Here is a 24,041-nt window from a genome sequence, read left to right as displayed (position 1 = left end):
AAACACTTTGGTAGTAATTTTAGATTCTTATACTCAATGCGCATCAACGATGAGGGCAAGCAAACCATATACAGGGCGTGTTCAAAAGGGAACCATATACAGGGTGTACCTTCTTTACCACTCTATGAACTTGTGTTGCCACTTTCAGACACATATTTCTTATAGTGATTTAAATTGCACAATACTCCAGCTGACAATGTTTTTTAATGAATTTGGAGCATAACCCTACTTAAAGTCATAGACCTGTATCGCACAGATACGATCCGGAAAACAATCTCATCTCCAGAAAGGTAAGAGATCGAAAAAAGTTTCCCTCGACCCCTCCCCCACACCCCACATAAAACAAACAGAAGACAAGCCCGTGAAATGTTTGCTTCACCACCCTGCCTACCTCTATCGGCACTTTCATGGAATAATGTACCTGCACAGAGGGAGACCAATCAGTGGGAATCGTGTTTCCTTCCCCATGTTCATTGCCTCCATATCCTTATGCCCATTAAAGAGCCTCTTAAATACTACCATTGTACCTCCTTCCTCCAACACCTGGCGTTGTGTTGCGGGCACCAAACACTCTTGCGTAAAATCTTACCCCACACATCCCCACTGACCTTAAAGCTATGCCTCTAGTTTTTGACATATGGCTCTAGTTTCACACTATGCTTCTGTGGTTCTAGCCATGCTTTAACATCCCACAGCTGACCACCAGGCAGCAGTAGGCCAGTCCCCAGTTCCCTTTCCTCTTCCACCAGCCTTAGTCCTTGCCCGGACTCCACAGGCTCCAACCTCCGGAAGACCAGCAGTGGCCAGCATGGCAGCTTTCCCACTCCAGGCTGGCGGCCCGCTGGGTCCACTAACAGGGAGCCGGCTCGGCCACTTCCTCCTGCAGGCTGCGATCCATCGTCTTCTGTATGGCAGTTTTTCCATTCGGGTTCACCCTGAAGATGGGACCTTAAGTTTGGCCGCAGTATCAGCTCGACGGGTTCCCATCTGAAGTTGCGATCTCCGATCCCAAGTCTGGCAGTGGGGACCCGCCACCCGGCTTCTCAATGCCATTCATTGCATATTTTCCCCTTACATTTGATCTCCCAAATTGCAGCACCTCAAACTTGTTCGTATTAAACTCCACCTGCCATTTCTCCATCCATTTCTGTGGCAAATCTACATCCCGCTTGATACCTTGACAGCCTTCCTCACAGTCAACGACCCCAACCATCTTAGTGGCATCTGCAAACTTAATAACCAACCAGGTCATTTTTATACATCATAAACAGAAAGTTATGTTAACATTGTATAACATCTTGGGACAGCTCCAGGCCATATGTCAGAATATCAGAAATACAAAATTAAACCTGTTGCCTGTTCCAGCATTTCCTAACTTCATTTCTTGGTCATTTTGTCGAGATGGTGCGGAGGGTGGTCTGTATTATGGACTGGGCTCCCTCTTCACTACTTGATTTCTTTCCCTTCTCATAGTCCTTGTGAAAACTGAAATCTCCCTTTGTACGTGTGTAAGAAGGAACTACAGATGCTGGTTTCAACTGAAGATTGTTCCACTGATTGTGCTCCACAGTTGCCTAACTTCTATTATCAGCAGGTCTCTCCCATTAGAACCATGCATCAGTTCCAGTGGCACACCCAGTTCCAGTTCAACAACATTGCTGACATTTTAAACATTTATGCATTTACATGTTAAAAATATCTTGAGGTGTTTGACATGGCAAGAAACTGGTTCCACAGCAAAGTTGTCCTATTATATACAGACCTGTTTTTCTTTATTTTCCAGGTCAGAATTTCATCGGGTAGCTGTAAATGGTGGCATTCTCATGCTGTTACTCAACTGTTTTGATACGAAACTAACTTGTTTTTCTTTACATATTTGGAACATTATCAAAAGTTTGCTTCATCCACATTAAGTTCTGCGTGGTAGGCTGCCTAGGAAGGTTAGAGCGCATGGGATCAACAGAGAGATAGCTGCTAAAACATTAATGGTTAAAAAAGTTGCTCCATGGAAGGAAACAGAGGGTGATGGTGGAAGACTGAGCCTGATATGGAACACCTCATCTTGGGCCCAGATGTGACGTAGATGGATGAATTGGGATTAGGGGCAGAGTGTTTGCAGGAAGCTGGGTGGGAAGAAGTGTAGTTGAGATAGTTGTGGGAGTCAGTGGGTTTGTAATAGACATCAGTCGATAGTCTATTACCTGTGTTGGAGACTGTGAGATCACGAAAGGGGAGGGAGGTATCTTCAACCTCTTCAAACCATTCCCATAACTGCAAACAATACGCTAAATGCAGTCAAACCTTTCATAGAAGGTGGCGCGACTCACGTTGCTGCGGCCCCTGCAGCCTGGTCGGCTTTTTTTTATTTTTTGTCTAGTTAATGTAGTTGTTTGTGTTTTTTTTAATACTATTTTTAACTCTATATGTGGGGGCCCGGGAGGGGGGGGGGGGGGGGGGAAGGTGGATACTTAAAAAAATCTCTTCCCTGCACGGGAGACCCGACCTTTTCCATGTCGGATCGCCGTTGTCGTTGGGGCCTAGCAGCGTGGAGCGGCCTCCAACCGGGACGACCTGGGAGCTCCAGTCGCGGAGCCTGCAAGCTGCGGACTACTCACCATCGTGCGGCTGGCCAGCCTCGGAGCATGGGGAGTGGTGGTGGCGAACGGCTGCGACCCGACTCCGGAGCACCAGCTGCAGGCCGGTGGACTGTCGGGATATCGGGAGCTCGCGGGTCCGGGTGGCAGACCGCTTTCCGGAGCTCCCGCAACGCAACTTCTCCAGCCCGTGTTGCAGGGTTGGAACGACCCGGAGCGGGGCCGTACATCGCCCGGTGCAGTTTTAATGGCCGCGGGACATTGCAGCACCTGCCGGGGGCTCCAACTTGTGACTTTTGGACCTGGAGCGGGGCCTACATCGCCCGGCGCGGCCTTAAATGGACGTGGGACTTAACATAGCCCACCTTGGGCTTCAACATCAGGAGAGAAATGGTGCAGGGGAGAGAAAATACTTTGCCTTCCATCACAGTGATGAGATTCACTGTGATGGATGCTTGTGTAAATTGAATTGTGTGTATGTCTTGTAAGAATTGTCTTTGTTTGTATGACAGTGGAAACGGAGTTTCATTTGAGCCTCACTGAGGTTCAAATGATATGGAATAAATATTGTATTGTAGAGCAGAGTTTATAGTTTATTGTCACATGTACCAAGTTATAGTGAAAAGCTTTTGTTGCGTGCTAACCAGTCAGCGGAAAGACAATACATGATTTTCTGATTATTATAATCAATGTGGCTCAAAGAAGAAGGCAGGCAAACCATATACCTTCTTTACCACTCCATGAACTTGTGTTGCCACTTTGACACATATTTCTTATGGTGATTTAAATTGCACAATACTCCAGCTGACAATGTTTTTTAATGAATTTGGAGAATAACCATACTTGAAGTCATAGACCTGTACAGCACGGGAACAACCCTTCAGCCCATCTTGTCCATGCCCTCTAAATACCCTCCGAGAGAAAAGGTTGCTGAGGTCAATCTAAAATATCTCTCCTTTCATCTTAACCCATGCCCTCCACCCTCAATCCTCTATCCTGGGAAAAAGAATATTTAAGCCCTCACCTCCTGCACTCCAAGAAAAAAGATCTGATCTACCCAAAATCTGCCAATATCTCAAGACCACTAACCAAGTAACATCCTGGTGAATCTCTTTTACACCCTTTTAACTTAATGATATCCTGACTATGGCTGGTGATGGGAAATGCAAACAGTATGGTCTAACCAGTGATATGTACAACTGCAGTATGACGAGCCAACCTTTCTACTCAGAACCATTTCCAATGAAGGCAAGCATGCCATACGCTTTCTTGATCATAATGTCCATCCCACTCGATACCTTTAGGGAATCATGCACCTATACTCCCAGATCTCCTTGACTGCAAAGCGCCCTAGGGCTCTACCAATTATTGGGAAGTCCTGACTTGGTTTGACATACCAAAATACAACATCTCATATGTGTAGGAAAGAACTGCAGGTGCTGGTTGAAAGCAAAGTCTGAAGGGTCTCGACCCGAAACGTCACCCATTACTTCTCTCCAGAGGCGCTGCCTGTCCCGCTGAGTTACTCCAGCATTGTGTGTCATCCTACTTGTCAGAGTCAAATTTCATTTGTAATTTCTTGACCTACCTTCCCTTAAGTATAGCAGCGTGTCTTAATGACTAACGTCCAGTGGCTCTGACATCCAACGTTATGATAGACACAAAATGCTGGACAGCTCAGCAGGACAAGCAGCATCTTTGGAGAAAGAATGGATGACTTTTTGGGTTGAGACCCCAACATTATAAAGTGCATTGAGAGACCGGTGATGGCGCACATTAACCGCCATCTTCCTGGCCCTAAACTCATTTCTTGAACACCTAGACAATAAGGTCAGACCATTGACTCTAACTCTGCTTTCAACAGCAAAATCCCATCCAAACTCCAGGACCTAGGAATCAGCTCTGCCACTGGGTCTGCAACTTTTTGGCCCTCAGATTTAAATCTCTGAGGATAGTTGACAAAACCTTCTCCACAATAACATGAACACCTGTTCCTCAAGGATCAGCCCCATACTATACACCCTTTACACTCACAAATGTATGACCAAATTCAGCTCTAATTCCTTCTACAATTTTGCAGACAACACCACTGTGGTGGGTCAAATCACGAACAATAATAAGATAGACTACAGGAAGGAGATAGAGAATTTAGTGATATGGTGCCAGAACAATATCCTTGCCGTTAATATTACCAATGTCGTGGACCAACCACAAGGAGGGGATGTTGCTTCATTGATTAAGGTGAATGTTAAAGCTGTAGTCCAAAATTGATTGTTTGTCCAGTGAGGCTATATGAGTGCTGAGAAATGAAAAGGGGATGATCACCTTGTTAGGAGTGTACAACAGGTTCCAAAATAGTCAATGGGAACTAGAAGAGCAAATATGCCAGGAGATTGCAGGCACCTGCAAGACTAATAAGGATGTCATGAAAAGGACTTGAAAATGGCATCAAAACATGGCAACTCCTTGTATGCTGTCTCAGTATACTATTGCTATGCATGTACTGTATCTAAGATGTGCCATGTATAATACTAATATTACTAAACTGTATGTAAAAATGAATTTCACTGTATCTCGGTACATGTGCCAATAAAGGTACCAGTGACCATTGACCAAATAGGGGCAGGAGATAGTTGTGGCGATTAACATTAAAGTAAAGAGAAAGAGGGTGACTAGAGAGAAAATAGGGCCCTTAGAAGCCAAAGCAGTCATCTCCGTGTGGAGCTACAGGAGATGGGTAAAATCCTCAATGAGTATTTCTCCCGTTTTTACTGTGGAGAAAGACATGAAGACTGGGGAAGTCTGAAGAAGGGTTTCGGCCCGAAACGTTACCTATCTCCTTCGCTCCATAGATGCTGCTGCACCCGCTGAGTTTCTCCAGCATTTTTGTGTACCTTCGATTTTCCAGCATCTGCAGTTCCTTCTTGAACATGAAGACTGGAGAACTTGGGACAGTTAATGGAAGTGTCTTGAGAAGTCAATATTACGGTCGAGGAGATGCTGAACGTCCTAAGGTATGGAGGAAGACAAATCTCCCGGGCTTTTATCGGATATTGCACGGACCCTGGTTAAGATATATGAATCATCATTAGTTTTAGTTTAGTCTAGAGATACAGCACAGAAACAGGCCCACCGGCACACCGTGTCTACACCGACCTGCGACCCCACACATTAACACTACCCTACACACACTAGGGACAATTTAAACACATACCAAGCCAATTTACCTGCACACCTGTACGTCTTTGGAGTGTGGAAGGAAACCGAAGATCTTGGAGAAAACCCACGTGGTCGCAGGGAGAATGTACAAACTCCGTACAGACAGCACCCGTGGTCAGGATCGAATCCAGGTCTCTGGCGCTGCAAGCGCTGTAAAGCAGCAACTCTACCACTGCGCCACTGTGCTGCTCACAGTTAGACAACTGTACTGGGGGACAGGGGGGCTGCTGATGTTTTGCCTCCATTTAAGAAGGGCTGCAAGGAAAAGTCTGGGAGCTATAGACCAGTAAGCCTAACATCTGTGGTAGGCAAGTAACTGGCGATTATTAAGAGGGATAGAAAGAAAATATTTGGATAGGCTGGTTCTGATTAGGGATGGTCAACATGGTTGTAGATCACAGTCAAGTGGGTGGTATTGTAGACAGTGAAGATGGTTATCAAAAATTAGATCAGGTTCTTGATCAGTTGGACAAGTGGGCTGAGGAATGGCTAATGGAGTTTGATGCAGATAAGTATGAGGTGTTGCACTTTGGGAAGTTAAACCACAGCAGGACCTTCAGTGAATGGCAGTGCTCTGGGTAGTGTTGTAGACATTAGGATTCTAGGATGTAGGAGAGCAGGAACATAATTCCTTGAAAGTGGCGTCACAGGTAGATAGGGTGATCAAGAAGTCTATCGGCACGTTGCCCTTCACCGGTCAGGTTATTGAGTATAGAAACATAGAAACATAGAAATTAGGTGCAGGAGTAGGCCATTCGGCCCTTCGAGCCTGCACCGCCATTCAATATGATCATGGCTGATCATCCAACTCAGTATCCCGTACCTGCCTTCTCTCCATACCCTCTGATCCCCTTAGCCACCAGGGCCACATCTAACTCCCTCTTAAATATAGCCAATGAACTGGCCTCGACTACCCTCTGTGGCAGGGAGTTCCAGAGATTCACCACTCTCTGTGTGAAAAAAGTTCTTCTCATCTCGGTTTTAAAGGATTTCCCCCTTATCCTTAAGCTGTGACCCCTTGTCCTGGACTTCCCCAACATCGGGAGCAATCTTCCTGCATCTAGCCTGTCCAACCCCTTAAGAATTTTGTAAGTTTCTATAAGATCCCCTCTCAATCTCCTAAATTCTAGAGAGTATAAACCAAGTCTATCCAGTCTTTCTTCATAAGACAGTCCTGACATCCCAGGAATCAGTCTGGTGAACCTTCTCTGCACTCCCTCTATGGCAATAATGTCCTTCCTCAGATTTGGAGACCAAAACTGTACGCAATACTCCAGGTGTGGTCTCACCAAGACCCTGTACAACTGCAGTAGAACCTCCCTGCTCCTATACTCAAATCCTTTTGCTATGAAAGCTAACATACCATTCGCTTTCTTCACTGCTTCGCTGCACCTGCATGCCCACTTTCAATGACTGGTGTACCATGACACCCAGGTCTCGCTGCATCTCCCCTTTTCCTAGTCGGCCACCATTTAGATAATAGTCTGCTTTCCTGTTTTTGCCACCAAAATGGATAACCTCACATTTATCCACATTATACTGCATCTGCCAAACATTTGCCCACTCACCCAGCCTATCCAAGTCACCTTGCAGTCTCCTAGCATCCTCCTCACAGCTAACACTGCCCCCCAGCTTAGTGTCATCCGCAAACTTGGAGATATTGCCTTCAATTCCCTCATCCAGATCATTAATATATATTGTAAATAGCTGGGGTCCCAGCACTGAGCCTTGCGGTACCCCACTAGTCACTGCCTGCCATTGTGAAAAGGACCCGTTTACTCCTACTCTTTGCTTCCTGTTTGCCAGCCAGTTCTCTATCCACATCAATACTGAACCCTCATAGAGTATAGAACGAGATGTTATGTTACTGTTGTACAAGGTTGCTGAGTTACTCCATCATTTGGTGCCTCTCTCCGCTGTATTAGCCATGCCTTTTAAATATCATCCGAGGACCTGACAACTAGCACTCTGCAGCTCTTTCCATATACCACACCCAATGTGTGAAAAGGTTACCCTTCAGGTTCCTATTAAATCTTTCTCCTCTCAGCTGAAAACGTTGTCCTCTGGTTCTTGATTCCCCTACTCTGGGTAAAAGACACTGTGCAGTCACCATATCTAATCCACTCATGATGTCATACACCTCTATAAGGTCACCCCTCAGCCTCCTGCACTCTGAGCAATAAAGTCCTTTACATACATTACAATCAGTAAGAGCACCAGCACGGATCCTTGTGGGACACCACTAGTCACAGGCATCCAGTCGTAAAAACAACCCCCTCGGATCATCCTCTGCTGCATATTACCATGGTTCTTTTGGTTCAGTTTGCCAGCTTGCCCTGAATCTCTGTAGTAATGTCCTGATGCTCTGGTGATTGTCCTTCCACAGCCACATCAATCTTCATTTGTCTGAGGTAGGACTTGAACCACTCAATTGTATTCAATCTAATATCCATTGACTTTGCTGTTACCAGGGCTTCTTGATGTCAAACTCGTCAAATGCTGCCATGAAGTAAAGGGAAGTCACCCTCACCATACCTCTCAAAGTCAGCTCTTGAATTCATGTGGTCTGAAGACAAATGATCTGGACTGGGCAATCTGATCATATTGGCACAGTATTTATTTGTGTCAGCGCCATGAATCATGCAGCAGGGCAGACCAATGTGGTTATGTTCCTGGACTAATAATCAGAGGTTTAAACTATTCATCTACATACATCAATCGAATCCCACTGGTGCAGCTGAAAATTTGAATTAAAAAAATTAAATAAAATTGGCAGCTGATTTGAATATCCCATCTGGTTCACCAAGTCTGAGAATTCTGCAACATCCTCTCACTTCTCTCCCGCTGTGATTCTTCCTGCTCTCCGTTTTTTAACTTGACCCGCTGCCACAGCCACATGTGTTCCTTGGCACTTGCCTGCGGCTCCAGCAGTCTGAAGGGTCCCGACCCGAAATGTCACCCTCCTTTTTCTCCAGAGATGCTCGTATGAGACTGTAGGAGTCCGTAGATGTTTCGTAGCGGCTCGTATTGGTAGCCGTAGGAAGTCGGGGCATCAGGTAAGTCGGGACATGTTGAAAAATGTCAACGAGTATAAAAAATTGCTCCGAGTACCTACGACTGGTTATTACCGTAATTCTCTGAGTTCGAATCAAGGGGGAAACTCGGGAGTTCGTGAGTAACTCGGGAAAGTGGGACAGGGGCTTAAATCCAGCACTTGGTTCACCAAAGTCCTTTACGGAAAGAAAACTACTGTTCTACAGTTCTGGTCTACATATGATTCCAGACCCATGTAGTTACTGATCAATAATTATGTTATTGAATGGTGGAGCAGATGCAAGGGGCTGAATAGTTGACTCTTGCATCTATTTCTAATGTTTTCATATACTGATGAGTCTTACCTGCCTCTTCATTCCAGCAACAGTTCAGGATCGACAATAAACACGTGTTGTCACCGAAGCCCACATCCTGTGAATGAACCAGTGATCGATGTTCAGAACTGACATCTTGCAGTGAGGAGGAGCGGTAAGGATGGCAAAGGAAAAGGAAGTGCATGCAAGATTGAAGAGGATGGAATCTTCTGTGGAATTCTTTGCCACAGAAGGTTGTGAAGGCCAAGTCAGTGGATATATTTAAGGCAGAGAAAGACAGATTCGTGAAATGTACAGGTGCCAGAGGTTATGGGAAGGAAGGAGAATGGGGATATATGAGGGATAGATAGATCACTTTCACAAGTTATGGGAATAGAATTGGGCCATTCGGGAAAAAGCAGGAACGGGGTACTGATTTTGATGATTAGCCCTGATTATATTGAATGGCGGTGCTGGCTTGATGGGCCAAATGGCCTGCTTCTGCACCTATTTTCTATATTTCTATGTTTCTATTAGTAAGAAAATCAATTGAAACAAGAGTAGATCACAGTTTAACCATTTCCGAGTCCTTGTGGAACTTCCCATCTTGAGCCACCCTGATTCAAATTTCACATCAAAGACCAACATTTGAACTAGTTCCTCAAATGCAATGCTCCTTTGGAAGGATTTGCTGGGAACTTGAACCACGCTGTGCTAGGGATACCTTTAATGCAGGTGCAACAGGGTATTAATCTTGCAATGCTCACAGGACATTAATCCTGTAGCAAAGAGCGTCTGCAGAAGATTGCAAGGGTCCTTGTCATGGACCATCCCGACTGACTTAGGACTTTTGGACTTCGGACACTTTCTTTATTTTCTTCCTTGTAAATGTTGCAAAAATATGGTGACTGAATTTGTGGGTTGTGTAAAAGAATTTCACTGTGCTGTGCTGTGCTGTGCACATGTGACAATAAAGAACTACTGAACTATTGAAGTGGGAAGGAACTGCAGATGCTGGTTTACACCGTAGACACAAAATAACCCAGTGGGACAGGCAGCATCTCTGGAGAAAAGGAATGGGTGCCGTTTCGAGTCTAGACAGAATGGTTTTTGTTTTTTATTTATTTTTATTTTGAATATAGTTTATTTTTGAAACTGAATAAAAAACCTGTAGTGTCTACTGGTGCTCATCTGGAAGACCTTCCAGTGATCAAGAAACAAATCTAAAGTATTTCAAGTTCCTCCACATATTGTGCTCAGCAGTAACCTTCCCACCCCCACTATTAACCCCACCATGATCAGATCCTCCAATCCGTGACATCCCACCACCCTTCCTCTCCTGGCTGACACTTCTAATTGCCTCATAATTTCCAGCCTACCTGATCCTTCTCTTCCATGAGAAAGGCTGGTCTCTCTGAACGGCTCTGCTCCACAATGACGCCACAGTAATTTGGTTTGTCTGCCTTTGGAGCATCGTGTGCAGTTCTGGTCGTTCCATTACAGGAAGGATGTGGAGACTATGGAGAGAGTGCAGAGGAGGTTTACCAGATGCTGCCTTGACTACAAGAAGTGGTTGGACAAATGTTGTTTTTTGTTTTGTTTTCTCTGGAGCTTCAGAGGTTAAGGGATGACATGAGAAAAATTAATACAATTATGAGAGGCAGTCAGAATCCTTTCCCCAGGTTGGAAATCTCAAAGACGAGAGGGTATAACTTGAAGATGAAAATGTTTAAAGGAGATGTGTGTGGCAAGAGGCGTTTAGATAGGCACATGGATATTCAGGGAATAGAGAGAAATGGATCAGATATAGACAGTGATTAGTTTAATTTGGCATCATATTCAGCACAGACATCATGTGCTGAAGGATCTGTTCTGGTGCTGTACTGTTCTATGCTCAATTACTGAGATCATCACTACTTCTCTCTCCATTCCCACCGTTCAACCTGTGACCAATCAAAGAAAACCGATAACACGTTTTCAAATAACCTGTGGCCTCACCTATAGTAAAGTCTTATCAAAGTACGACGCAAGTGAGATGGTCGTAAACTCCGTTGCACCATAACCGCCAAGGTATCCTGGAATTCCCAGTCATTGGATTCCATGATTCCAGTCAATGCTTCCCTTCGGTCAGATTCTGGTTTACTCATCATCAGGTTCAGTCTGGCCTGCTTCCTGGTTATTTCTTAACATATTTTCCCAGAAAATTTGATAGAAACTGAAACTTTGGACCTGCTCGATGTGTCAGGCAGCCTCTATGGAAGAGAAACAAAGTTAACAGTTCAGCTCAATGCTGCTTCATCAGAATATGAACTTAACTTTTCCTAAATGGGATATATTATTAGGTTTGTGGTAAACAGCAACACAGCTGCTGCCTGGCCTTCTGAGTATTTCCAACACTTCTCTTTATATTTCAGATTTCCAACAGTTACTTTGCTTTTGTATGAACTGAAATTTGAGATGCTTAGAATCACAGAAAATAGGTGCAGGAGTAGGCCATTCAGCCCTCCGAGCCAGCACTGCCATTCAATATGATCATGGCTGATCGTCCAGAATCAGTACCCCGTTCCTGCCAACTCCCCATATCCCTTGACTTCTTGACTTCAAATGATCTGAAACAGTACATGAACGTTTCATTATAAGATACAACCCTGTAATATTGACAAGATGGCGGCCGTGAGGCTTGCCGCAGTACAAGCAGTGTTCCTGTCTGCCGTTCTAGTGTCTGCGTTATTTGTTTGCAAAGTGTCGTGCTTAATCCAGTACTCCCGTTCGGAGCTTTTAAACCTCAGTGATTTGGGTCCATCTATATCCTTGCTGGAGGAGAAATTACGGGACTTAAACATCTCAAGCCACTCTACATCATGGCTGCCGGCCAAAAAGGGCCGCCGCTCCGGCACCTTTGCCAGGTTCAGGAGACGCCCTTACCGGCCACCGCTCCCAGCCCTTCTGCTGTCAAACGTCAGATCCCTCCGGCACAAAATGGATGAACTCCAACTTATGATACAAACTAACAAAGACTACAGTGACTGTTCTGCCATCTGCCTGACTGAGACCTGGCTGGACCAATCAGTACCTGATCAAGCGGTAACACTTCCAGGTTTCACATTACATCGTGCCGATAGATCATCCAAACTATCGCACAAGGCAAAAGGCGGCGGCGTTTGCATAATGATAAATGAACGCTGGTGTACAAATTCTACAGAACTCACCCATGTATGCTCCCCGCACCTGGAATACCTCACTGTTAAATGCAGACCATCATTCCTCCCACGGGAGTTCGCATCAGTAATTATGATCTGTGTTTACATTCCACCTGAGGCTAACGCTAACACCACCATAGCCGAGTTAGCCAACTACGTCTCCTCAGTGGAAAATTCACATCCGGACACAGCAGTCATCGTCCTTGGGGACTTTAACCAGACCAATTTGTCATCTGAGCTCCCCGGCTACCATCAGCAGGTAACTTGCCCCAGCAGAGGGACCAACACGCTGGACCACTGCTACACTACCATCAAAGAGGCTTACCGTGCATTTCCGAGGGCTCCGCTGGGCAGGTCCGACCACGCAATGCTGCTGCTTATTCCAAAATACAGGCAAAAAGTTAAATCCTCCAAGATACCAACAAAACTTGTCCGATGCTGGTCCCCTGAAGCCATCGAAAAACTCCGGGGCTGTTTTGCATGCACAGACTGGAATGTTTTCCATGCTGCAGGTGACCTCCACGACGTCACCGTTGCAGTGACGTCATACGTCAATTACTGTGTGGACCTATGCATACCACTCAAAAAAGTTACACACTACAATAATAATAAACCGTGGTTTAACAAAGACATTAAAAAATTAAGAAAGGAGAAAAATTCAGCTCATCTGGCAGGAAACAAAGAGCAATATATGGCTGCCAAATACAAACTGAGATCTGCTATAAGAAGAGCCAAATCCAACTATGCCACTAAACTAGAAGAACAAATCACTACTAGTGACACACGTTTCATCTGGAAAAAACTCCAAAACATGACGAACTACAAAAAGAAACCCACCCCCACACCTGACAGCGACAATCAGCTTCCTGATACACTCAACTTTTTCTATGGGAGGTTTGAGCAGGCACCGGCTCCACCACCATCTCCCCCAGACCCCCTCCCTCCCCCACCTTTTACCATCTACGAGGAGGAGGTGAGGAGCACCTTCAGGGGACTTAAGAGGAATAAAGCCCCCGGCCCAGATAACATCAGCCCCTCCGTTCTCCACCACTGCGCTGTGGAACTGGCAGGGGTTTTTACCAACATCTTCAACACCTCCCTCTGTCAAAGCTCAGTACCCAACTGCTTCAAAGAATCTATTATCATCCCGGTTCCCAAGACCAAGACCATCTCCAGCCTCAATGACTACAGACCCATTGCCTTGACATCGGCAGTCATGAAATCATTTGAGCGCATCATACTCAATCACCTGAAAACTGTCACCACTCCACTCATGGACCCATACCAATTCGCCTACAGAGCCAACAGGTCAGTTGAGGACACCGTCAACTTAGCAACTCATCACATCCTGAACCACCTTGAGTCCGCAAACACATATGCCCGCATCCTGTTCATGGATTTCAGCTCGGCATTCAATACAATAAACCCGGCTATACTGTTTAATAAATTACTGGACATGAACATTGATCCATGCATTTGTTACTGGATTCACAGCTTTCTCTGGAACAGGAAACAGAGGGTGAGGATCAACAATAATACATCCTCCCCTCTGTTCCTCAGTACAGGCACACCCCAAGGCTGTGTTCTTTCACCCTGGCTTTTCTCTCTTTACACAAACCAGCTCACATCCCAACACAGCTCTGTCAACTTGTACAAATACGCGGACGACTCAACAATCATAGGTTTCATCACCAATAACCAAGAAACTGAATACCGTGCACAGATCAACCAAGCAGTGACCTGGTGCACAGACCATGACCTCTCACTCAATTCATCAAAAACAAAAGAACTCATCATCGACCTCAGACGCCAGCCACCCCCCAAAACTCCTGTGCTCATCAACGGTGAATCCATCATCATCACTGACACTTTCAAACTCCTTGGCACCCACATCAGCAACAATCTCAAATGGAGGATAAACGCAGACCACATTTATGGAAAAGCCCAGCAAAGACTTTTCCATCTTCGGCAGCTTAGGAAGTTCAGAGTAAGGCCTCATCTGATGCTCTGCTTCTATACAGCCATTATTGAAAGCATCCTCACTTCATCTATCACAGTCTGGTTCGGCAGCCTCGACTCACTCTCCCGGAAGAAACTACAACGCATTATAAACAGAGCTTCCAAAATTATTGGCTTACCCCTTCCATCACTTGAATCACTCTACCATAAACGGACACTTCACAAAGCCCGCAAGATCATCACTGACCCCACTCACCCTGCACACTATGCCTTTCAGCTACTGCCCTCTGGGAGGCGTTACAGGTCAATTGCCTCCAAAACAACCCGTTTCAAAAACAGTTTCATTCCTACCGCAATTAACTTTTTAAACTCCGTACGGTGAGGAAATACGAATAAGCATGGCCCTTATGTATTATGAAATGTGTCTGTTTGTATGTATATCTACGTTACGAGTTGAATGTTTGATGAAATGTTGGAACCTGTATCGAGCTGTACTGAGAACAAATTCCACCAGCCTGGCTGTGTGGTCATTAAAAAATACAACAATACAATACAATATCAACACATATTAATATTTGTTAACATTTCTGTATTTCAGATCCATTATCACAGTTCAATGCGATGGAGGTGGGTTTGAGCAATTGAAATGTTTCAGGATCCAGGTAACAAAGAATGCAACGTGAGGAAATTGTGAAAATGTCAACAGCTCAAGTTCCAGATCACTTTTGCTGGTAAATTACCAGTCATTTTCTACACTTGGTAATCACCATGAGGATCGTTAATAAATAGTCATGGTCATCAGTAAAGCAACTGACGTAGTCATTAGTACAGACTATGTAATCAAAAAAGAGGGCCTAATAAATCAATCTATCTATCTATATATTAAAGCTGTGTGTGTGAGATTCCATTTTCAGATTTTCTTTTCAAATTTGAATTTTGGCCTTTGATTCCTTGGTCCACCAAAACCACACGCAGAAACTCCGAGATTATTTCCATTTCACTTTTACATTCGCAAACCCACTCCTCATTAAATTACGTCATTTTTATGTACACATTTTGATTAAAATCCTTCCCCCCCCAAAAAATTTCAAATGTTAAAAAAAACAGCTCTCACTCATAGAATGTTGGTGAGCGTTCCATCGTGTGATGTCACAATGCCCAATGCTCACAGATGTCCAATCGGAATGGATTCATTTACAAATGCCTTTGCTCCAGCCCCGCCATCTGGAGGCTCTTCCTTGACGATAATTTTAAAAGACTCTTCATGGTATTTAGATGATGCAACACTAAATGGGTCTGTGAAATTAATATTGAGGTGGCATTTCAAGATGCTGCAGGCCCATTCTTTGGAAAGTGAACCAAAGTGTCACATATGTGACCAGATATCATCACAAAGTGATACATTAAAAATTAGAAATAAGAGATTAATCTTATTCATTGCTATTTCCCTTCCTTCAGAACTATAATGCATGTCTGCCTAAGATATGAACATTCTAGCTTTATAAAATTCAGTTTGTAAAATGCTTCCGTGTGGTCAAGCACTGGACCAGTCATAATTGGCCTCTGACCCTAAACAAAGATTGTCAGCATAACATATAAAAATTTCACTTGATAAAAATGAATCATATATACAGCACAAATAATATACCTGTAAAGGCTTCAGAGTTAGATGAGAGAGGGAGAGGGAGAGATTGGACCACTATGTGTGTCGGTGCAGACAGGAGACTCAAATACAGAGGCACACTAAAGTTCATGGAGTCATACAGTGTGCAAACAGACCCTTCGACCCAACTCACCCACATCGGCCAACAATGTCCTAGCTACACTAGTCCCACCTGCCTGCGCTTGGTCAATATCCATCAAAACCGGTCCTTTCCATGTACCTGGCATAAACAATGGAATAGTCCCAGCCTCAACTACCTCCTCTGGCAGCTTGTTCCATACACCCACCACTCTTTGCGTGAAAAAGTTACCCCTCTGATTCCTATTAAATATTTCCCCTTCACCTTGAACCTATGTCCTCTGGTCCTCGATTCCCCTACTCTGGGCAAGAGATTCTCTGCATCTACCCAATCTATTCCTCTCATGATTTTGTATACCTCTGTATCTCCCCTCATCCTCCTGCGCTCCATGAAATAGAGACCCAGCCTAAACCTCTCCCTATAGCTCGTACCCTCTAGTCCTGGCAACATCCTCGTAAATCTTTTCTGAACCTTTCAAGCTTGACAATATCTTTCCTATAACATGGTGCCCAGAAATGAACACAATATTCTAAATGCAATCTCACCGACATCTTATACAACTGCAACATGACCTCCCAACTTCAATACTCAATACTCTGACTGATGAAGGCCAAAGAGCCAAAAGCTTTTTTGACTAACTTATCTACCTGTAACTCCACCTTCATGGAACATACATGTGTACTCCTAGATCCCTCTGCTCTACAACACCACCATTTACTGTGTAGGTCCTGCCCTTGTTCAACATCCCAAAATGCAACACCTCACACTTCTCTGTATTAAATTCCATCAACCATCCGCCCTGCTGGCCAATCGATCCAGATCCTGCTGCAATCGTTCACAACTACCTTCACCATTTGCAAAACCACTAACTTTTGTACCATCAGTAAACTTGCTAATCTAGCCCTGTATGTTCTCATCCAAATCATTGATGTAGATGACAAACAGTAACGAGCCCAGCACCGAACCCTGTGGCACACCACTCGTCACAGGCATCCAGTCTGAGAAGCAACCTTTTACCATCACCCTCTGCTCCCTTCCATGGAGCCAATTTGCTATCCATTCTGCTATTTCTCCTTGGATCCCATGCAATCTAACCTTCTTTATTGATAGTTGACACTCGAGTTTCTGTTTTAATTGTGTTTGCTTTAATAATTATTTGTGCTCTTCACCATGTGCTTCCTCCGAATTAATCCGAATCCTTGAATCCTGCATATATTTCATTACAATGATCCAGGCAGCAGTGACTGGATTGATCTGGGCTGGTGTTCCAGGGACAGACAAATAATAAATAACAGGTCATTTCATAAAACAGCTCAGGTGAGGACTATGATCAAATGGATGGTTGTCCTTCCATAAAACACATTCCCTCCAGCCCAACTCTCCCACACCCACCAAGATGCCCCATCTACATTATTCCCACTTGCCAACATTTGGCCCATATCCTTCCAAACCTTTCCTATCTCTGTACCTGTCCAAATGTCTTTTAAATGTTGTTACAATACCTGCCTCAGCTACTCCATATAGCAGCTCGTTCCATGTACCCACCACCCACTTGTGTGAAAGTTATCCCTCAGGTTCCTATTAAATATTTCCCCTCACACCTGAAACATGTGTCCTCCGCTTCTTAATTCCCATACTCTGGGTAAAAGACTCTGTGCATTCACCCTATCTATTCCCCTCATGATTTTATACACCTCCATAAGATCATCCCTCATCCTCATGCGCTCCAAAGAATATTCCCATTAGTTCTATTCTATGAATGCCATTGCTTTGATGCCAGGAGCAAAGGAAGTAAAACGATTGTTGCTAAAAACATCGATTTTAAAATTTTGTTCAAATATTTCCCAAATTGACTAAGGCTTTTATGTTTAATCCTCCCTTCATATACACGAAAATGATTTCAAAGATGAAAGTATGCTTTTGAATATTCTGCATAGAATATTTGTATCATGATACACAAACCACATTTCAGAATATTGTTTGTATACCAGGTATGCAATGAACATTACACAAAAAGTGCTGGAGTAACTCAGCGTCAGGCCGCATCTCTGGAGAAAAAGGATAGGTGACGTTTTGCGTCGGGACCCTTCGTCGGAATGAAAGTAGTAGTGGGGGGTGGGGGGGGAAGGGGGAGAGAACTGGAGGTGTGAAAAACCAGGACAAATCTGGGCCGGTACAGATGACCTCAGGCAGGGTGGTTCCATGGTAGGCCAATTGTTGGATAGGTAAGGTGTGATCTAAAAACAGACTCATTGTTGTGACTTGTAGATCTGGTTAAACAACCAGGGTGGAGGAAGGGGAGGAGGGGACAACAGGGTGGGGAGTGTTAGTAGAAGTTATTTAAAATTTGAGAATTCAATATTCATACTGCTGGGTTCTAAACTACCCAAGAAAAATATGAGATGCAGTTCTTCCAATTTCCGTGTGGCCTCACTCTGGCAATAGAGGTGGCCCAGGACAGAAAGATCAGTATGGGAATGGGAGTTATAAACAACAAGATCCAGTAGGCCTCGGCGGACCAAGAATAAGTGTTCAGCATAACAGTCCCCGCCCGAGTCCACGTTTGCATCGGGAACAGCGTTGGCAAGAGATCGGGGCCCTTGTTAAAACTGACGGTTGGCGACGTTTCAGGTCAGGTCACTTCATCAGACCAATGACAGGTGACGTTTCAAGTCGGGATAGTTCTTCAAACTGATGACGTTTCAGGATGGGGCTCATCTTCAGATGGATGATAGGTGACGTTTTGAGCCAGGACCCTTCTTCAGACGGTTTGCGGTGAGGTTTCAGACTTTTCAGGCTCTGGAGATGACATGCTTTCCTGACATGAAATGTCACGTGTCCATTCTCTCCAGATGGTGTCTGACCCACTGAGCTACTCCACATTTTGTATTTTGCTCACTAACTTCATTAAGTTAGAAACAGAGCAGTACTGTCACCTGAAGCATTGGGAAAGAACTTCCACTTTTATACGAACACACTGGCCCTGAACACTCATTATTTCACCATGACATTTTCTCTGTAGATGCAGGATTAATCTTCTCTGAATATGTATTCATGTATCGATGTCTTGATGTAGTTCAGTTTCTGTCATTGCAATTTTAAGAATTTGTGTGATTGCAAAAATGAGATCAAATTATATATTTTATTTAAAACAGGAACCAACATGAACTAAAGAGAACAGAGACCATACAACACTTTGTAAATCAGTTTTCTAAGTGGCAATGTCGAATGACGGGATACATACGTGAACTACAAGAGATTGCAAACAGTATTGATCGGTATCACAAAGGTGCCACAATTGCAAATGTCACAGGGTCTTCTGCAGGTGCTGTAGGAGGTGTGCTTACGTTTGCAGGAATAATTGCTGCTCCTTTCACTGCTGGCAGCTCCCTGATACTCACCGCAGTGGGAGCGAGCATAGGAGGAGCTGGTGTTGTCACTAACTTGACAGCTAGCATCACTGAATATGTTACACGGTCAAAGATGCAGAAAAGGGTAGATGAGATCATCAGACAATATAAAAATGATTGGAAAGTTATATCAGCACACTTGACGAACATCAACAGCAATCTCCAGTTCCTGTGTCTTCTTAGTGAGGAAGAAAATACCGAATGAGATTGTAATGAAGGCACAACAGGGGATTGTCAAGGGAACAGCAAAGTAAAGCAAGTCACCAGTAAACACAGGGAAAATTATTTGCCCAAAGTTAAAGTTGACTTGAGAATTAAGGGACTGAAGTTTAGGGGTAACATGAGGGGGAACTTCTTTACTCAGAGAGTGGTAGCTGTGTGGAATGAGCTTCCAGTGAAGATGGTGGAGGCAGGTTCATTTTTATCATTTAAAAATAAATTGGATAGTTATATGGATGGGAAAGGAATGGAGGGTTATGGTCTGAGCGCAGGTATATGGGACTAGGGGAGATTATGTGTTCGGCACGGACTAGAAGGGTCGAGATGGCCTGTTTCCGTGCTGTAATTGTTATATGGTTATATGGTTAAAGATAGATTATATTTACAAGGGGCTATGGAGGAAAGGAACATTTTCAACAAATACAGGAAAAAGTATTTTGATGAAGTTAAAGCTGGATTACAATCTGGTTCCATCGGCACTAACACATTTAAACTGACAACATCAATCATGGGCAAACAAGTCTTATGCAAATCTCCTGGCCTTAGCAAACTAGCTAAGAAGTTGACATCTCTGAGTCGCAATGTTCGAAGAACACAGTATGCCCTGGAAACTGGGAAAGTGAAACAACTGCTTTATGGAACTCCTCTTACTTTGTCCAAAACTACAAGAGCTGTTTCAGGAGTTGTGGGAGCACTCTTTATAGTGTGGGATATCTACTCTATAACTAAGGATTCTATTGAGCTGAGCAAAGGAAGTAAGACTGAAGTAGCTAAAAAGTTACGAGATGATGCTCAGAAGATAGATGATGCATTAAACCTGTATGAACACATATGTCAGTTTCTAAAAAGACTCTTGAGAGAGACTGGGACATTGGATAATGAAGTCCAGGCTTGAACAGAAAAAGGATGAAAATTGTTTCTTCATTTCCAGTGGCATTGGACTTAGATCATAAGATACTACAGTAAGGGATCAAGCCCTTTGGTCCACAATGTCTGTGCCAAACATGATGCCAAGATAAACTGATCTCCACGGACACTGTTTTTCAGGTGACACCCGTACAGGTCCTGAAAGCTCTGAGGCAGGTGAACCCCCACAAGGCTGTGGGACCAGATGGCGTCCCTCCTAAAGTTCTGAAGGCCTGTGCAGAACAACTCACGGGAGTGTATGTAGACATCTTCAATCTGTCTTTAAACCAAGCAGTGGTCCCCCGTATTTTTAAATATTCCACCATTGTACCAGTTCCAAAAAAAACAAACCCATCCACCCTGAATGACTTCAGGCCAGTGGCACTCACGCCAGTTGCCATGAAGTGTCTAGAAAAACTGGTTCTCACACACATCAATCACATGGTCCCGGGCACGATCGACCCCCTCCAGTTCGCCTACCGCCCCAACCGCTCAGTGGACGACGCAGTGGCCATTGCTCTACACCACATCCTGCAACACCTGGACAGCAGAGGAACATACGTCAGAACGCTGTTCCTGGATTATAGCTCGGCCTTTAACACCATTCGCCCGGGCAGGCTGACTGAGAAGCTGACAGACCTCGGCGTCCCGACTCCCACCTGCAACTGGATCTTAGATTTCCTGACTGAAAGACCACAGGTGGTGAGGATGGGAAGGAGGGTGTCTGCAGAGCTCACCGTCAGCACAGGATCACCACAAGGCTGCTGTCTCAGTCCCAAACTTTTCACCCTGTACACACACGACTGTGTCTCCACCCAGGAAAACACCATCATTATTAAGTATGCGGATGATACCACCATCCTGGGCCTCATCAAGGGGGGGGACGAGTCGGGCTACAGGAGTCTGGTGAACGACATTCTTGCCTATGGTGAGGTGAACGACCTAAGCCTCAACACAGACAAGACAAAATAAATAATAATGGACTTCAGAAAAAATCCACCCCCCCTGCAGCCCCTCATCATCAAGGGGACTGTGGTGGAGAGGGCTGACAGTTACAGATACCTGGGACTACAAATAACATCAGATCTGAACTGGACTTTGAACACTGCAGCCACAGTGAAAAAAGCCCAGCAGAGACTGTACTTCATCAGGCTGCTCAGAAAAGCTGGTCTGCACTGTCGCCCTCTCACCCAGGTCTACAAAGGACTGGTAGAGAGCATCCTCACCACAGGCATCACGGTGTGGTATGGAAACACCACACAGAGAGGAAGGCTCTGCAAAGAGTCATAAAGACTGCAGAGAGGATCATCAGAACTGAACTCCCCTCCATGGACACAATCTACACACAGCGCTGTCAAAAAAGAGCAGGGAGAATCATTAGAGACACACTACATCCAGCTCACTCCCTGCTCAAACACAAAAACTGCACATACAACCTCAGGCACAGACGAGCGGACAGTATCGCCACAAATAGAACACGCTTTTTTAAGAGCTTCTTCCCTGCAACAGTGAGACTCTTGGCCAAAACACAACAAAATGAACTGATGTCCTGATATAGTGTTTGTGCAAGTTACAATGCTCTATGTGTCTTCTGTGTGTCTTTTTTAATTTTTTTTAAAAAATTTAAATTTTTTTTTAATTTTAATTTTTAACTTAACTTGACTCTCTGAATAGCCGCACAAGAGTTCCTATGTGTGTAAGCACAAATGGCAAATAAAGTTTTTGACCTCATCTGATTCATACTCCCCCTTTCCCTACAAAACCTCTTAAACACCACTATCCTATCAGCGTCACCACCAACCCTGACAGAGATTTCTAGTCATCAATCATCATCTAGGCAACATTCAATAGACAATAGACAATAGGTGCAGGAGTAGGCCATTCAGCCCTTCGAGCCATTCAATGTGAGCATGGCGAATCATCCCCAATCAGTACCCTGTTCCTGCCTTCTCCCCATATCCCCTGACTCCACTATCTTTAAGAGCCCTATCCAGCTCTCTCTTGAAAGCGTCCAGAGAACCTGCCTCCACCGAGGCAGAAAATTCCAGACTTACACTCTCTGTGAGAAAAAGTGTTTCCTCGTCTCCGTTCTAAATGGCTTACCCCTTATTCTTAAACTGTGGCCCCAGATTCTGGACTCCCCCTACATCGAGAACGTTTCCTGCCTCCAAACCATTAACAATCTTATATGTTTCAATAAGATGCCCTCTCATCCTTCTAAAATCCAGAGTGTACAAGCCCAGCTGCTTCATTCTCTCAGAATGTGACAGTCCCACCATCCAATTAACCTTGTAAACCTACGCTGCACTCCCTCAATAGCAAGAATGTCCTTCCTCAAATTAGGGGACCAAAACTGCACTACTCCAGGTGTGGTCTCACATTCCCCGCATGTCTCCTTTGAACTTTGCCCCCTCACCCTCACATTAAAGCTATGACCTCTGGACATTGACCTTTCAACTTGGGCAAAAGCTCTGACTGGCATCTCTCTCCAGGGTACTTTCTTTGTAGCTACTATATGCCACTTTGTCCGACCCATCATTCCTTCTTATCCCCACTCCCAACAGACAGAATGTAAGTTCATAAGTCACAGGAGTAGAATTTAGCAATTTGGCCCATCAAGTCTACTCCACAATTCTTTCATGGCTGATCTATCTGTCCCTATCAAAGCTCTTACAGATAGCAGAGTTAAGGGATATGGGGAGAAGGCAGGAATGGGGTACTGATTGTGGATTATCAGCCATGATCAGTGAATGGCGGTGCTGACTCGAAGGACTGAATGGCCTACTCCTGCACCTACTGTCTGTTGCCTATTGCCTAACCCATTCTCCTGACTGCTTCCCATAACCCTCCACACTCTTACCAAGAATCTGTCAATCTCCACCTTAAAAATACCCAATTACTTGACCTCCACAGCCGTTTGAAACAAAGACTTCCACAGATTCACCACCCTCTGACTAAAGAAATTCCTTCTCATCTTCTTTCCAAAGGTATGTCCTTTTGTTCTGAGGCTATATCCTCTGCAATCTTGTAAGACTTAGTGCGGTTCTCCTCCATCTTATTTAGCTTATTTAGCCATATTAGCTATAACCTCCATTTTGTACGCAGCATGCTGGTAGCATCTTAAAATATTGGCCACTACAGAAATCTGTGAATACAGAAGCCTATGAAGGTGACCTTCAGTGTTTCAGTGAGAGTGGAGATAAGAGCCGTTCTCAGCCGTCTAGCATTCCATTGCCATACCAGCAAGCTGTATGGGAGGGGCAAGGTATACAATAGAACTGTTCTTGCCTGCGCAGCTGGTCTGTCTCCCACTATACTCCTGCATTTCCCCAAATGTAACTAAGGGGATCCATTGTGTTTAACTTAGCTTCGTTGTTACTAACCATGTGGCTACGGTCGTTTTATCAGTATAAAGATGCTTGTAATTTCTATGTATCGCCAGTCA

General features: G+C 44.5%; 1 long non-coding RNA gene across 1 annotated transcript; it reads left to right on the top strand.

The window, feature by feature from the left end:
- Positions 1 to 9,172: 9,172 nt before the first annotated feature.
- On the top strand, positions 9,173 to 19,756 carry LOC116982703. Its single transcript, XR_004414519.1, has 3 exons — positions 9,173 to 9,335; positions 14,918 to 15,050; positions 19,217 to 19,756. It is a non-coding gene; the product is annotated as an uncharacterized LOC116982703 (long non-coding RNA).
- Positions 19,757 to 24,041: the final 4,285 nt, after the last annotated feature.

Source organism: Amblyraja radiata, chromosome 1 (assembly GCF_010909765.2).
Source record: "Amblyraja radiata isolate CabotCenter1 chromosome 1, sAmbRad1.1.pri, whole genome shotgun sequence".
NCBI lineage: Eukaryota > Metazoa > Chordata > Chondrichthyes > Rajiformes > Rajidae > Amblyraja > Amblyraja radiata.
This window is presented reverse-complemented; position numbering and strand designations above follow the sequence as displayed.